A 13,580-nucleotide genomic window follows, 5' to 3' on the forward strand; every position below is an offset into this window, starting at 1 on the left:
TTCCCTAACCCCTTCCCACCTCCCCACCTCCAATAATCACAAACTTAATCTCTGTTTCTATGAGCTTGGGTGTTTGGGTTTGGTTTATTGTTTTTTTCCTAGGTTCCACATATAAGTGAGAGCATACAGTATTTGTCTTTCTCTGATTTATTTCATGCAGCTTAACCCCTCAAGGTCCATCCATGTTGTTGCAAATGGCAGAACATCTTTCTTTTTATGGCTGAATAATTTTCCTATGTATCATAACTTCTTTATCCATTTATCCTGACTCACAGGCACTTAGGTTGTTTCCATGTCTTAGATATTGCATATAATGATGCTATGAACATCCTATTCCTTCAATATAGTGTTTTATTTTCTTTGGAATTGTTTCCTTTGGATATATTCACAGAAGTGGAATTGCTGGATCATATGGTAGTTCTATTTTAATTTTGGGGGAATCTCCAAACTGTTTTCCATAATGACTGTACCAATATACATTCTCACCAACAGTGTACATTTCCTTTTCTCCACATTCTTGCATTTATCTTTTTTTTTAATGTCAGCCATTCTAACAGACTTTTGTGATATTTGATTTGCACTTCCCTAATGATTTGTTATGCTAAGCACCTTTTCATGTGTCTGTTGGCCACTCACATCTTCTTTGGCAAAATGTTTATTCAGATCCTTTGCCTATTTTTAAAATTGGATTGTTTGCTTTTCCTATTGAGTTGTATGAGTTCTCTATATATTTTGGATATTAACCTCTTCTCAGATATATGGTTTGTAAATATATTTTTTCCATTCCATGGGTTGTCTTTTCATTTTACTGGCTTTTTTCTTTGGTTAATACAGGCATGCACATAAATTTCTAAGTACCAATTTCGTTCATCACATAAGTTTTAGTATGTTATGTTTTTGCTTTCATTCACCTCAAAATATGTTCTAATTTTCCTTGTTTCTTCTTTGACTCACTGGCTATTTAAAAGTGTGTTAATTTCCACATTTTGTGAATTTCTGAATTTCCTTCTACTATTGATTTCTATATCATTCCACTGTGATCATTCTACTTTGTATGATTTCTATACTTTTAAAATCATTGGGGTGCCTGGCTGGTTCAGTGGTTGAGTGTCTGCCTTTGGCTCAACTAGTGATCCTGGGGTCCTGCAATCGAGTCCCCACATCAGGGAGCCTGCTTCTCCCTCTGCCTATGTCTCTGCCTCTTGTGTCTCTCATGAATAAATAAAATCTTTTAAAAACTTAAAATTAAAATAAATAAAACCACTGAAACTTATTCCATGGCCTATTATACATTTATGGTCTAATATAGTCTGTTCTGAAGAATTTCTAAATGCAATTAAGAAAAATGTGTATTCTAAAAAAAAAAAAAAAGAAAAATGTGTATTCTGCTCTGGTTAAGTACAGAGTTCTCTGAACGTCTGTTAGTTCTAGTTTGTTTTTAGTGTTGTTCAAATCTTCTACTTCCTTGCTGAACTTCTGCCTGGTTTCAATCCATTATTCAAAGTGGGATATTAAAATTTCCAACTGTTATTATTGAATTTTCTATTTCTCCCTTCAATTCTGTCAGTTTTTGCTTCATATATTTTGGAATCAGATGTTATGTGTGTATATATCTGTAATTGTAATGTCTTCCTGGTAAACTGACCTTTCTATCCATACATAATGACTTTCTTTATCCTTTATAATAATGTTTTACCTCAAGTCAATTTCTCCAACATTGGGATAGCCACTCCAGTTCTTTCAGGCTTATTATCCTTTTACTTTCAAACTATTTGTGTTTAAATATAAAGTGGGTCTGTAATCATGATTATTCATTCTGCAAATCTCTGCCTTTTTATTGGAGTGTTTAGTCCATTTATACCTAATTACTGGTAAAATTTAAATCTGCCATTTGATTATGTTTTCTAAATATCTTATACCTTTTTGTTCCTATATTCCTCCATTACTGCCTTCTTTTATGTTAAATATTTTATTATAACATCTTACTCCCCCTATTGTCTCTTTCACTATATATTTTTTAAGTTATTTTCTTAGTGGTTTATGCTATCTTTTATATTTACCTATGTAATTACCTTTAATGATACTTTTTATTTCTTCTATGTAGTTGAGCTATTGTTTACATTTCTTTTTGTTACAACTAAAAAGATTCCCTTTGCTTTTTTTTTTGGGTAAGGAAGTCTGCTAGTGACAAATTATCTGTTTTTACTGAGAGGTCTTAATTTTTCTTTGATGGATAGTTTTGCTGTATATAGAATTCTTGATTGGTCTTTTTTTTTTCAGCACTTTGAAGATGTCATCCTACTACCTTCTGCTTCCATGATTTCAGAAGAAAAGCTAGTTGTTAATCTTATTGAGGATCCCTTATACGCCATTATTCACTTCTCTCTAGCTACTTTATTTTTTCTGACAGCTTGACTGAGTGTAGATCTCTGTGTCTATCCTATTTGGAATGCACTGACATTCATGGATATGCAGGGTAATGTTTTAAATGAAATTTGGCAAGTTTTGGGACATTGTTTCTTCAAGTATTCTGTTTCTTTCTCTCTCTTCCTTCTGGGACTTCCATTATGCAAAAAAAAAAAAAAAAATTCTAGAATTTCAATTGATTAACTTCCAAGCTCACTAATTCTTTGTTCTGCCAGTTTAAGTCTATTGTTGAACCCATCTAGTCATTTTTTATTCATTTCAATCATTGTACTTTCCAACTCTAGAATTTCTGTTTTTTCCTTTGTTGTAATTTCTCTCTCTTTATTGATATTCCCTATTAGGTAAGACATCATTTTCATTCTTTCCTTTAATTCTTTAGGTATGAATTCCTTTCACTCCTTAAACACATTGAAAATCACTGATTTAAAATGTTTATCTAATAAATCCAATATGTGGACTTTCTCAGGGACACATTTTGCTTTTTTCCCTGTGTATGGACTACATTTTCCTGTTTTGTTGCATTGTGTGTTGAAAACTAGATTTCAAATAACATGGCAACTATGAAAATCATATTCTACTCTCCATAAAGGTTGTTACTGTTTGTTGTTTTTGTTAATGATAATGCTCTTTGACTATTCCTTGGAATAATTCTATAAAGTCTGTTTATCATATATAGCTGCTTAAGTCTCTGCTCAGTTTGCTTTAGCGGTCAGCTGATGATAAAACAGAAATGTTCTTAAATGCTTTGAACCAGTATGTTTCACAACTTTTGCTGAGGAGCTGTTTGTGTGTGTTCACACATGCTTTCTATGCTCTGATATGCAGTTTACAACTCTGCCTTAGCCTTTTCTTCCTGTTTTTGTAGAGCTTCAGTGTCATCCAGAGGGATATATTTGGCTTTTTCAAGTCTTTCTTGGCCACATGTATAAAACTGCACATGTACACATTCCAAAAGATACATCAAAGCTTTTCAAATCCCATGGATATCTCCTATCCCAATTATTCCTTTAAGTTTTTTGGTCAAGCCCTTGTTAATCCTAACTGGTTTAGTCACCTCAGGCACCTGCAATGTTAAACAACTGCTGCTGATTGTTTTTTAACAAATAGCCTAAGGCTGTTCACACAGAATGAGTTCTGAGTCAGGTAAAATAAAAACAAGCTCTGAGAATGGAGGTTTTCAGTAGCTGCCAGACAGGTCCTAAAATGACAGTTTTCTGAAAATGGGTATTTTGAAAACTTCAGATTCCATTCTGACCCTTCCACTAGCTTTTAGTTTTCAAGGCTTATGCCTAGAAAGAGGTAATGAGAGTAAGTTTAAATGCCACAAAATGCCACAAAAAGTTACTGCCACAAAGTTCCAAAACCAGACAAAGACCTCATCAAAAAAGAGAATTACAAACCAATATCCCTTATGAACATGATGCCAAAATTCTCACCAAGATGCTAGCCAATAGGATCCAACGGTATATTAAAAGGATTATTCACCATGGCCAAGTGGGATTTATTGCTGGACTGCAAGAATGGTTCAACATTCGCAAATCAATCAGCATCATACATCATATCAATAAAAGAAAGGATAAGAACCATATGATCCTTTCAATTGATACAGTAAAAGCCTTTGACAAAATGTAGCATCTTTACTTGATTAAAACCCTCCACAGTGTAGGGATAGAGGGAACATACCTGAACATCATAAAAGCTATCTGTGAAAAGCCCACAGTGAATATCATTCTCAGTGGGAAAAATTGAGAGTTTTTCCCGCTAAGGTCAGGAACACGACAGGGATGCCCACTCTCACCACTGTTGTTCAACACAATACTAGAAGTCCTAGCCTCAGCAATCAGACAACAAAAAGAAATAAAAAGCATTTAAATTGACAAAGGAGAAGTCAAACTTTCACTCTTCACAGATGACATGATACTTTATGTGGAAAATTCAAAAGATTCCACCCCAAAATTGTTAGAACTCATACAGGAATTCAGCAAATTGGCAGGATACCAAAATCAATGCACAGAAATCATGTGAATTTCTATACACTAACAATGAGACTTAACAAAGAAAAGTTAAGGGATCCCTGGGTGGCGCAGCGGTTTAGCGCCTGCCTTTGGCCCAGGGCGCGATCCTGGAGACCCGGGATCGAATCCCACGTCGGGCTCCCGGTGCATGGAGCCTGCTTCTCCCTCTGCCTATGTCTCTGCCTCTCTCTCTCTCTCTCTCTGTGTGTGTGACTATCATAAATAAATAAAAATTTAAAAAAAAAGAAAGAAAGAAAAGTTAAGGAATGGATCCCATTTACAATTGCACCCGAAACCATTAGATGCCTAGGAATAAACATAACCAAAAAGGTAAAGGATCTATAATCTAAAAACTACAGAATACTTATGAAGGAAATTGAGGAAGACACAAAGAAAAAGGAAAACCATTCCATGCTCATGGATTGGAAGAATAAATATTGTGAAAATGTCTATGCTACCCAGAGCATTCTACACATTCAATGCAATCCTTATCAAATACCATTGACACTTTTCATAGAGCTGAAACAAATAATCCTAAAATTTGTATGGAACCACAAAAGACCCCAAATAGAGGAATGTTGAAAAAGAAAACAAAAGCTGGTGGCATTACAATGCCAGATTTCAAGCTATATTACAAAGCTGTAATCATCAAGATAGTATGGTACTGGCACAAAAAGAGACACACAGATCACTGGAACAGGATAGAGAACCTAGAAATGGACCCTCAACTCTATAGCCAACTAATTTTTGACAAAGCAGGAAAGAATATCCAATGCAAAAAGGACAGCCTCTTCAATAAATGGTGTTGGGAAAATCAGACAGCCACATGCAGAAGAAACTGGGCTATTTTTTTTACACCATACACAAAGATAAACTCAAAATGGACAAAAAACCTAAATGTGAGACAGGAATCCATCAAAATCCTAGAGGAGAGAAGCAACTTCTTGTTAGACATATCTCTAAAGGCAAGGGAAACAAAAGCAAAAATGAACTTGCAACTTCATCAAGATGAAAAGCTTTTAGAAAAGTCAACAAAACTGAAAGGCAACCTACAGAATGGGAGAAGATATTTGCAAATGACATATCAGATAAAGGGCTAGTATCCAAGATCTATAAAGCACTTATCAAACTCAACACCCAAAAAATGAATAATTCAGTCAAGAAATGGGCAGAAGACATAAACAGACATTTCTCCAAAGACAACATACAACTGGCCAACAGACACATAAAAAATGCTCCACATCACCTGCCATCAGGGAAATACAAATCAAAACCACAATGAGATACCACTACACCAGTGAGAATGGCTAAAATTAACAAGTCAGAAAACCACAATTGTTGGCAAGGATGAGGAGAAAGGGGAACCCTCTTACACTATTCATGGAAATGCAAGCTGGTACAGCCACTCTGGAAAACAGTGTGGAGGTTCCTTAAGAAGTTAAAAATAGAGCTACCCTACAACCCAGCAATTGCACTATTAGGTATTTATCCAAAAGACACAAATGTAGTGATCCAAAGGGGCACCTGCACCCCAATGTTCATAGCAGCAATGTCCATAATAACCAAACTGTGGAAAGACTCAAGATATCCATCAACAGATGAATGGATAAAGAAGATGTAGTACATATACATAATGGAATATTACTCAACCATCAGAAAGGATGAGTACTTACCATTTACATTGACATGGGTGGAACTGAAGAGTATTACGCTGAGTGAAATAAGTCAATCAGAGAAAGACAATTATCATATGGTTTCACTCATATGTGGAGTATAAAAAAACAGCACAGAGAATCATAGGGGAAGGGAGGGAAAACAGAATGGCAAGAAATTAGAGAGGGAGACAAACCATGAGAGCCTCTTAACTCTGGGAAACAAACTAAGGGTTGCCGGAGGGGAAGTTGGTGGGGGGATGGGGTAATTGGGTGATGAGTGTTAAAGAGGGCACATGATGTGACGAGCACTGGGTGTTATACGCAACTGATAAATTATTGAATGCTACATCTGAAACCCATGATGTACTATATGTTGGCTAATTGAACTTAAAAAAAAGAGTGACAAAAGTAAATGCCACAAAGTTCACTATTCTGAAAGTCAGTGTTTTTTCTTGAATAAATGCTTCTTGAATTGCCAAAACTCTTGGATTCAATTCCGAAGTTCTAAAATAGTTTATTTTGACAGTATTTGCCTCAGTGAAATTTTGTACTCACTGTTATTTTGGAGAAGATTTATAGAAAGTCCTTACTCTAACATTCCAGATGTGGTTCTAAGATAAATATTTTTTTAAAAAAATATATGAATGTCAAAATTTTAAAGTAAGACATGATCAGTAACAATGCTGTGCCATGCCATACTAGAGACTGTCACCAAAGGAAAAATCAATAACACCGATCCTGTCTTTTTAAAAATTTGGTATTTTGCTCATGAATTTTTGCACTTATTATTTTTTAAATTTCATTAAAATATCATTTATTTTTATTGCTCAGTTTTCTGATACTCCTTTACATTCCACACCTGAGGCAAGTGTCTGACTAGCCTCTCTCTAATCTCAACCATAAAGAAAGGTCATTTCCAGATCACATTGTCCAAACTGAGATATTAGCTCTAATTCACTTTTATATTTCATTACAATATCTTGGTCTGTTGTCAAAATGATAATCCCAAAATCCGCAGAAAAATTTCAGTGTGAAGTTTAGGGGTAGAGCACAAAGTAGTTATTTTAAACTAACTTAAGTCTTCTAGTAGAGGCATATTAGCTCTCAGCATAAAGCTCATTAGTAGTTGCCAGTTAAACTAAAACAACGTGGATTTTTTAAAAAGAAATACTTGTTGGAGTCTGTAGAATTTATATGTAAAGTTTGGTATGTCTGCCATACAAATTTCCTAAGATATTAATGCAACACTAACAGAAAAGCATCAGGCTTACAAATATTAATTTCAACCGAAGTATTCTTTTACATGATTTCAGTTCTTAAATTGTCATCTCCAGAAAAGAATTGATAGAAATATAAGAATTAGGTACCAAAAAAAAAAATGTGTTTGGTTTAGTACGTGGCAACATTTCCAACCTAAGACAACTGTTGTGGAGAAAGACTACCTGTCTTGAGAAGCTATTTTGAGTGAGTAGTTTCAAAGAGCTTAATACAAAGATAATTCTAGATGATTTGAAATTACTTCTCCTATACTGGGATCAAACAAAGATAGTATTCATATTAGGTTTTTGGATTAGTACTCTACAGTAATTGTCTGGTGAAGTGTGGAAATTTAACTTCCCTATTAAGTGTTCATTATTTGCTTCTGCTGTTTTATTGTCATTTTTTGTAATCCACAGCTCTATACTCCATGCTTTTACCACTGCACTTCTGTAACGCATTTAAAATCACTGTACCAATATTAGCCTGTTTCTGCACAAATTTATTTCCCTTATTATAGTCTTTATAGAAGCTAATACACCATGTTGGCTTTTCATTTCTGCTGGTGAGTCAAAGTTCCCAAAGTCAATATCCACTTGTCATTAATGCTGGCTTAGCCCTAACCACATACACCACTGACTTACCTTTAATGGCCGTATGTAAACAGTGTATGTTTTGGTTACTAGCTATAGGGCAGCTTCTGGGCATATGGGAGCCTCATCAGCCAAAGAGCAATTCTCCCTCCTCAAAACCTAACTAAATCCAGATGCCTTTAAGCCACAGGGTTCTCTCCAGCTCAGTTTCACCTCAGAAGTTGCTCTAGATTCTCAACATTTCCACATTCCCTAAGAAACAGTAGTATGGTTCCCATTGTCAATATCCTTAGCGCAGTTCTATTTGTTCCTAGGGGACTGCAGGGAACCTAGGCAGAAAAGCAACTTTCCTACTGGCCCCTTTCTTATAACAAAAGCAATAGGAACCATCAATGAAGACAAACAATGTCCCTCCAACTCCCAGTTCATGTAATGGTGTAGACTGGATTCCATGTCCCTAAGAGGCTCAGCTGCAACCAGTCCCAAGCCACCACACCACCCAGAGTCCCAAGAGCAACACCATCACTTGCCTGACACAGCCTCAGGTTGCTACAGAGGAATGACCTAGGGTAGGCCCAAGAAACCACCACTGCATAATTACAGAGGTAGGCTGCTGTCGTGGGGAAGCGCTGGCCATCAGGATTAGCATCCCTCACAACTGCCTGCACCACCAGACTCCCTGCTGCTCCTCCCATGTGCCAGTAGAGCTTTGGTCTAAGGGCCCTACGCTACCTGTTCCCCAATGAGCAAAATGCTCCTCCCCAGATATCCATCCATATGGCTCATTCTTCCATCTCCTTTAGGGTTCCACTCAATGTCCCCTCTCAGAAACACCTTCCCTGACCACCCTTCCTTTTTTTTTTTTTTTCTTTTTTTCCTGACCACCCTTCTTGACACAGCAATTTCTTGCCATATATTCCTTCTAGGATCTACTTTTCTCTGCAGCACTATCCCTACCTGATATACTGAATATTTATTTAAATTTATCCATTGTACTCTGAGTTCCTCAGGGGCACAGTTTTCCTGTTTTGTTCACTGCTCTGTAATACCTAATGCCTAGAACAGCTTCTGGCACAAATAGACTAGACTCTAGAGCATGTAGTGGAGGCTTAAAGAAAAACAAAGCTGGACACTAAGAGTAGTAGAGACAGAATTTATTCAGTACACCCTGCAAAAGAGGAAAGAGACTTCAGTATAGAACTTACCTTCAATCCATGTAGAGGTAACTGGTGTCTTAAAAAAAGAATGGGGGAAAAAGGAGGGGGAACAAGTCAAGGAGGTGGGTAGGGTGGCTGCTCAATGTCAGGACAATTAGGCCATCTGAGCCTGCTAACTGGCACTGCCAAAGTCAGGCTCCCCCAGAGACTGGGAGACCAAGGCCCTATCCTCCCCTAATGATTACGATCGATTCAAAGGAAAGGCTTTCAGATCTTTGGGAAAGACACTCCTGACCTGTAGGAGATACATCCCCATCTCAGAGGGACAGAGAAAGGATGATTTTAAGTTTTTCTAATAACCACTCAATGAAAGGGAAGTCAGGGGCCCACAATCAAGTGTTGCCCGATACAAAGGGTAAATCCTTTTGGCAGCCTTGGGCTTTTCCAGACAGGAACTCAAGGAGGGCTGGGTCATCCCAGAAACATGCCTGAGGCTGCTAGAAGCCATTTTAGACTTTGTCAAGTGTCTTAGTGTATGTATTGGGGGTGGGGGGGTGTGGTAGGGAAAAGTGTAGTAAAAGTTGCAGTTCTTACAGGCTGAGGCTGAGGTCAAGAGGAGTCCTCCCAGTCCTCCCAAACCACTAAGGTTTGGTCAAGGAGAGAGAGTCCGTTTGGGGGAGTGAGGGATGGTTGGATGGATGGGTATAAGGGTTGGTGAGAAAGGGATGAAGATGATAAGATCTGAAGGCATCTGAATTCAGATAGGAAGTAGAAATCGTGTCGAAGGAAAAGGGACAATCCTCCCCTCCTCTCAACAAGCCCCTTTCGAACATTCCTGCAGTGGACACAATCAGGCTAACAGGTCAAGTCAACAGTTCATAACAGAGTCCCTCCTGACATGCACTTGTTTGTCACAGAATATTTTCCAGCCCTAAGTTTGCCCTCTGTTTAAAATTCATATTAGAGACAGATCCTAACGAGTTTACAAAAAGATCTCCTAATGGAGCTGATGTTATCTGTTCTTATTAACTTTTTATTAACGAAGCCTCCTTTGGTAGTTAATTTTTTCTTCTCTCCCCCTCAGCAGCCCGCCTCTGAGATGTGGAAGGGCTTTAACCCACTTTCCTCCCTTCCCCTCCCCCTGGCTTTTCTCCACCTCCGACTTACACCCAGGTCCAAAAAAAGCCCCATTTGTGCAAAATCACAAGGCAAAGAGTTGGTTCTCCAGGTAACCACCTGATCTCAGTAGCTCCACACAGCCCTAGGTTATAGCACTTTGCTCTTTTTCAGTAGGTCAACTACACCATTGGCCAGATTTCAAATTTTGTCTTTTCAGAAGACTGGGGATGTTAAAAGGAGAAAAAGCATTTTTACAAGTTAACTTAACATTCAAAAATAATTGAGAGCCAGAAGAGATTCCAAGTTTGCAGAGCATTACATTTATATGATGGGAGGCAGGGGGGTGGAGAGAGTGTCATCCTTATTTTTAAAAAATCTAAAATGCAAACACAAAATTAGGTATGACCATGTGAACTCATTGCTAGTGGCTTTCCAGGGGCTCAGAAGAAACCTGTGTGAGGGGCCCTGAAGTTTAAGATTCATTAGCTTCCCAGTAAATCCGCCTCTGCTGGGAGAAATAAAAGACTAGAGCGGTTTATACCGCAGCATTAAAATCTCTAGAAAACCGCTAAGCTTAACAGCATTCTATTACATCAATCCTCTAGATGCTATTCTTATCTCTCTTTCACAAACCTCCATCCCTGCCGTTCCCTCTAATTTGGCAGCCACAATTCATTATAAAAGTCCATGTGCCGGCCTGGGGTTGTGCATCCTTCCCCTATTTGGGCTCTAACAATCTAGTACTGTGTCAATTATGTAATAGCCAAAACACAGAGTTGAACAGAGTATGAAAAAGCATAGTTCTTACATAAGCCTTCATAAACCACCCATAAGAGCTGAATATTTGAAATTACATAAGGTAGACAGAAAACCCTGAGTCAGCAGCCAGGTCTATTTCCAACCTTAAAAATAATAAAAAGCTTTTCACACTTAATTTACTAGTCTACATTAAGTTTTTAATTAGATTTTTTTAATAAGGCTGGATTATCTTTTCGTGCACCCAGAAGCAAAACCCTGACACTATACTCAACTTCACTATTACCTCGGCACAAAGAAATGTCCCACTTAGGACTCCTCTACATATTTTACTTGGAATTATGGGTCTCTGAGAAACAACAAGGACTTCTGCAGGCTTAAAAAATAATCAAGGAAGACCTCTGGATACAATACAAAAGTGCACATACTATAATTCTTCGACACATCTTCCCAATACTGTTTTTCTTTCCCATTTTTTAAAAGATTTTATTTATTTGAGGGAGATGGAGAGAGAGAGCAGGAGCAGAAAGAGGGAGAAGCAGAATCCCCGCTGGGCAGGGAACCTGATGTGGGCCTCAATTCCAACACCCCGAGATCATGACCTGAGAAAAGGCAGATGCTTAACTAACTGAGCCATCTAGGCATAACCTCCCCCAAATTTTAACCACTTTTTTTTTTTATTTACCTTACACCACTGAAGCCACATGTTGGGCTAAAAGGTGATAAAACTAAAAGGAGCAGTGCTCCCCAATGGGTCTCAGCCCTGGCTGCACAAGAATCAGCAAGAGAGCTTTTAACATTTCAAATGCCTCAGCATCGCCCCAAACCATGATAATATAAATTAAAAACAGATAGGAATACTAAGGTGGGGGCACAAGAGGGGGTGCCTAGACATCAGAATTTCCGACGTTTTCTATTTTTGTCTTCTTCTTACCTGAAAAGAAAATAACCATGGATACAAGAAGTTTTAGTGAGGAGGGATCTTTAATAACCGATAGCTCAAAATTACTAAGTCTCTACCAGATATAAAAAGAAAATCATTCAGTAGTTTGAAAGCCATAAGAGAGATCTGTGGGATCTTCTGTTTTTATTTCTATCAATAAGTAGTCAAAATTTTTCACGAAGTTTCTCAATAGCCTTTACAGAACCTCTTTTACTTTTTAATGTTTTGCAAATCTGTCTAATGAGTTCAAAGGACGCGCCCTCCCTAGATCATCTTAAAGGATCCCTCAAGCTAAGACCATGCTTCTCTTCAAGTAAAGTTGGGGTTGAAAATAGTTTTGACTTCTCTTCAACCCTTCTCCTCAGGTGCTCTGGTAATCACTATTATAACTTTACCAATGAGCAACTATTTTTTGAAGTACTTATATAACAGAGAGTACAGGCGCCTTTGGTACCCTGCCAAGAGTACTTCTTTCCATGTTTGTATTTAAAATAGAACGGTAGTAACATCACTTCTGTGCCTGAAATTCCTCTGTGCACAGGCTCAGAATGAGAAGGGGAAAAAAATGGATGTAGCAAACCGCTTCACTGCTTTATCATCCTAAAGCTCAAAGGAAATAACACATTCATACTAAATTAAGACGAAGGCACAGAACAAATTACCCGAAGCTGGAGGCGGAGGGAAGGACTCGGGTCCGCTCACCTACCCCCTCCCGAAACAGGACGCTTGACCTGGCAGCAGCGAAGGCGCCAAATGAGCTGCCAGACCTCAGCCCGAGCAGGTGGTGCGGGCAGGAAGGAAGAAGTGCCGCGAGCACAGAAAAGCCAGGTAAACGCGGCGCGGCGCGGCTCCGAGCCCGGCTGCCGTCACCCCGACTCGGCCACCTGCCGGCGGGCGTGGCCCCGGCCCGACTCGCTCACCTGGTGGGAAGAGCGGGGGCAGCCGTCCAAGAGGCCGCCGCTGCCCTCAACGGGGCTCCGTCCCGGCCCGCGGCCGACGCGCTGCCTCCTCCGCTCCCTCCGCCGCCTCTTCCAGCTCGAGTTTTCTATTTAGCGACAGGTCCGGACGCGGCGGGCGGGCCACGGAGGTCGGCCGCGGGGAGGGGCGCGGCAAACTTGCCCCAGAGGCCCGCGGAGGCGGCGCGGCCGGGGACGCCCCCGCACCTGCAGCGCGCTCGCCCGCACCGTCGCCCCGGCCCCGCCCCCGCCCGCGCCCCGCCCCCGCCCCCGCACGCACCTCGCGCGGGCACCGCCCAGGCCTCCGCCTCCGCCCCCGCGGCGGGCGCTTCCCGGCCCCCGGGGCCCGCGGCCGGCGCCCGCCGACAGCACGCCCGGCTCGGCCGCCGCGGCCACCGCTGCTCCGGCCGCCTCTCCCGGACAAAGACGGGCGGCGGGGCGGGCGGCGGCGAAGCCCGAGGCTCGGAGCGCGCGGCGCTGGCGGGGGCGGGGGCGGGCGGGGGGACAGCGCGGGGCGGCGAGCGGGCGGGCGCGGGAGGGCGGCGCGGGGCGGCAGAGGCGCGCACCCCCTCCCGGCCGCCCCGAGACGCACACGCCGGGGCCCGGGCGCCTCCTCCCGGCCCCGGCCCCGCCGACCGCAGCCGCGCCGCCGGGGAGCCGCAGCGCCCTCTGCGGGCCGCGGGGCCTCCGTGCGCGCCGCGT

The 13,580-nt window shown here is 40.8% G+C and overlaps 1 protein-coding gene across 8 annotated transcripts in view; it reads right to left on the reverse strand.

Annotated features, from left to right (window-relative positions):
- Positions 1–13,109, reverse strand: part of MTUS2 (microtubule associated scaffold protein 2) — a 588,485-nt gene extending 575,376 nt beyond the window's left edge. For all 8 annotated transcript variants that reach the window (XM_035720080.2, XM_025462603.3, XM_025462600.3 and 5 more), the window contains exon 1: positions 12,843–13,109. The gene's annotated coding sequence lies outside the window, so the exon portion shown is untranslated. The remainder of the gene's footprint in view (positions 1–12,842) is intronic.
- Between the last annotated feature and the right edge of the window lie 471 nt (positions 13,110–13,580).

This window comes from Canis lupus, chromosome 25 (assembly GCF_003254725.2).
Source record: "Canis lupus dingo isolate Sandy chromosome 25, ASM325472v2, whole genome shotgun sequence".
Taxonomy (NCBI): Eukaryota; Metazoa; Chordata; class Mammalia; order Carnivora; family Canidae; genus Canis; species Canis lupus.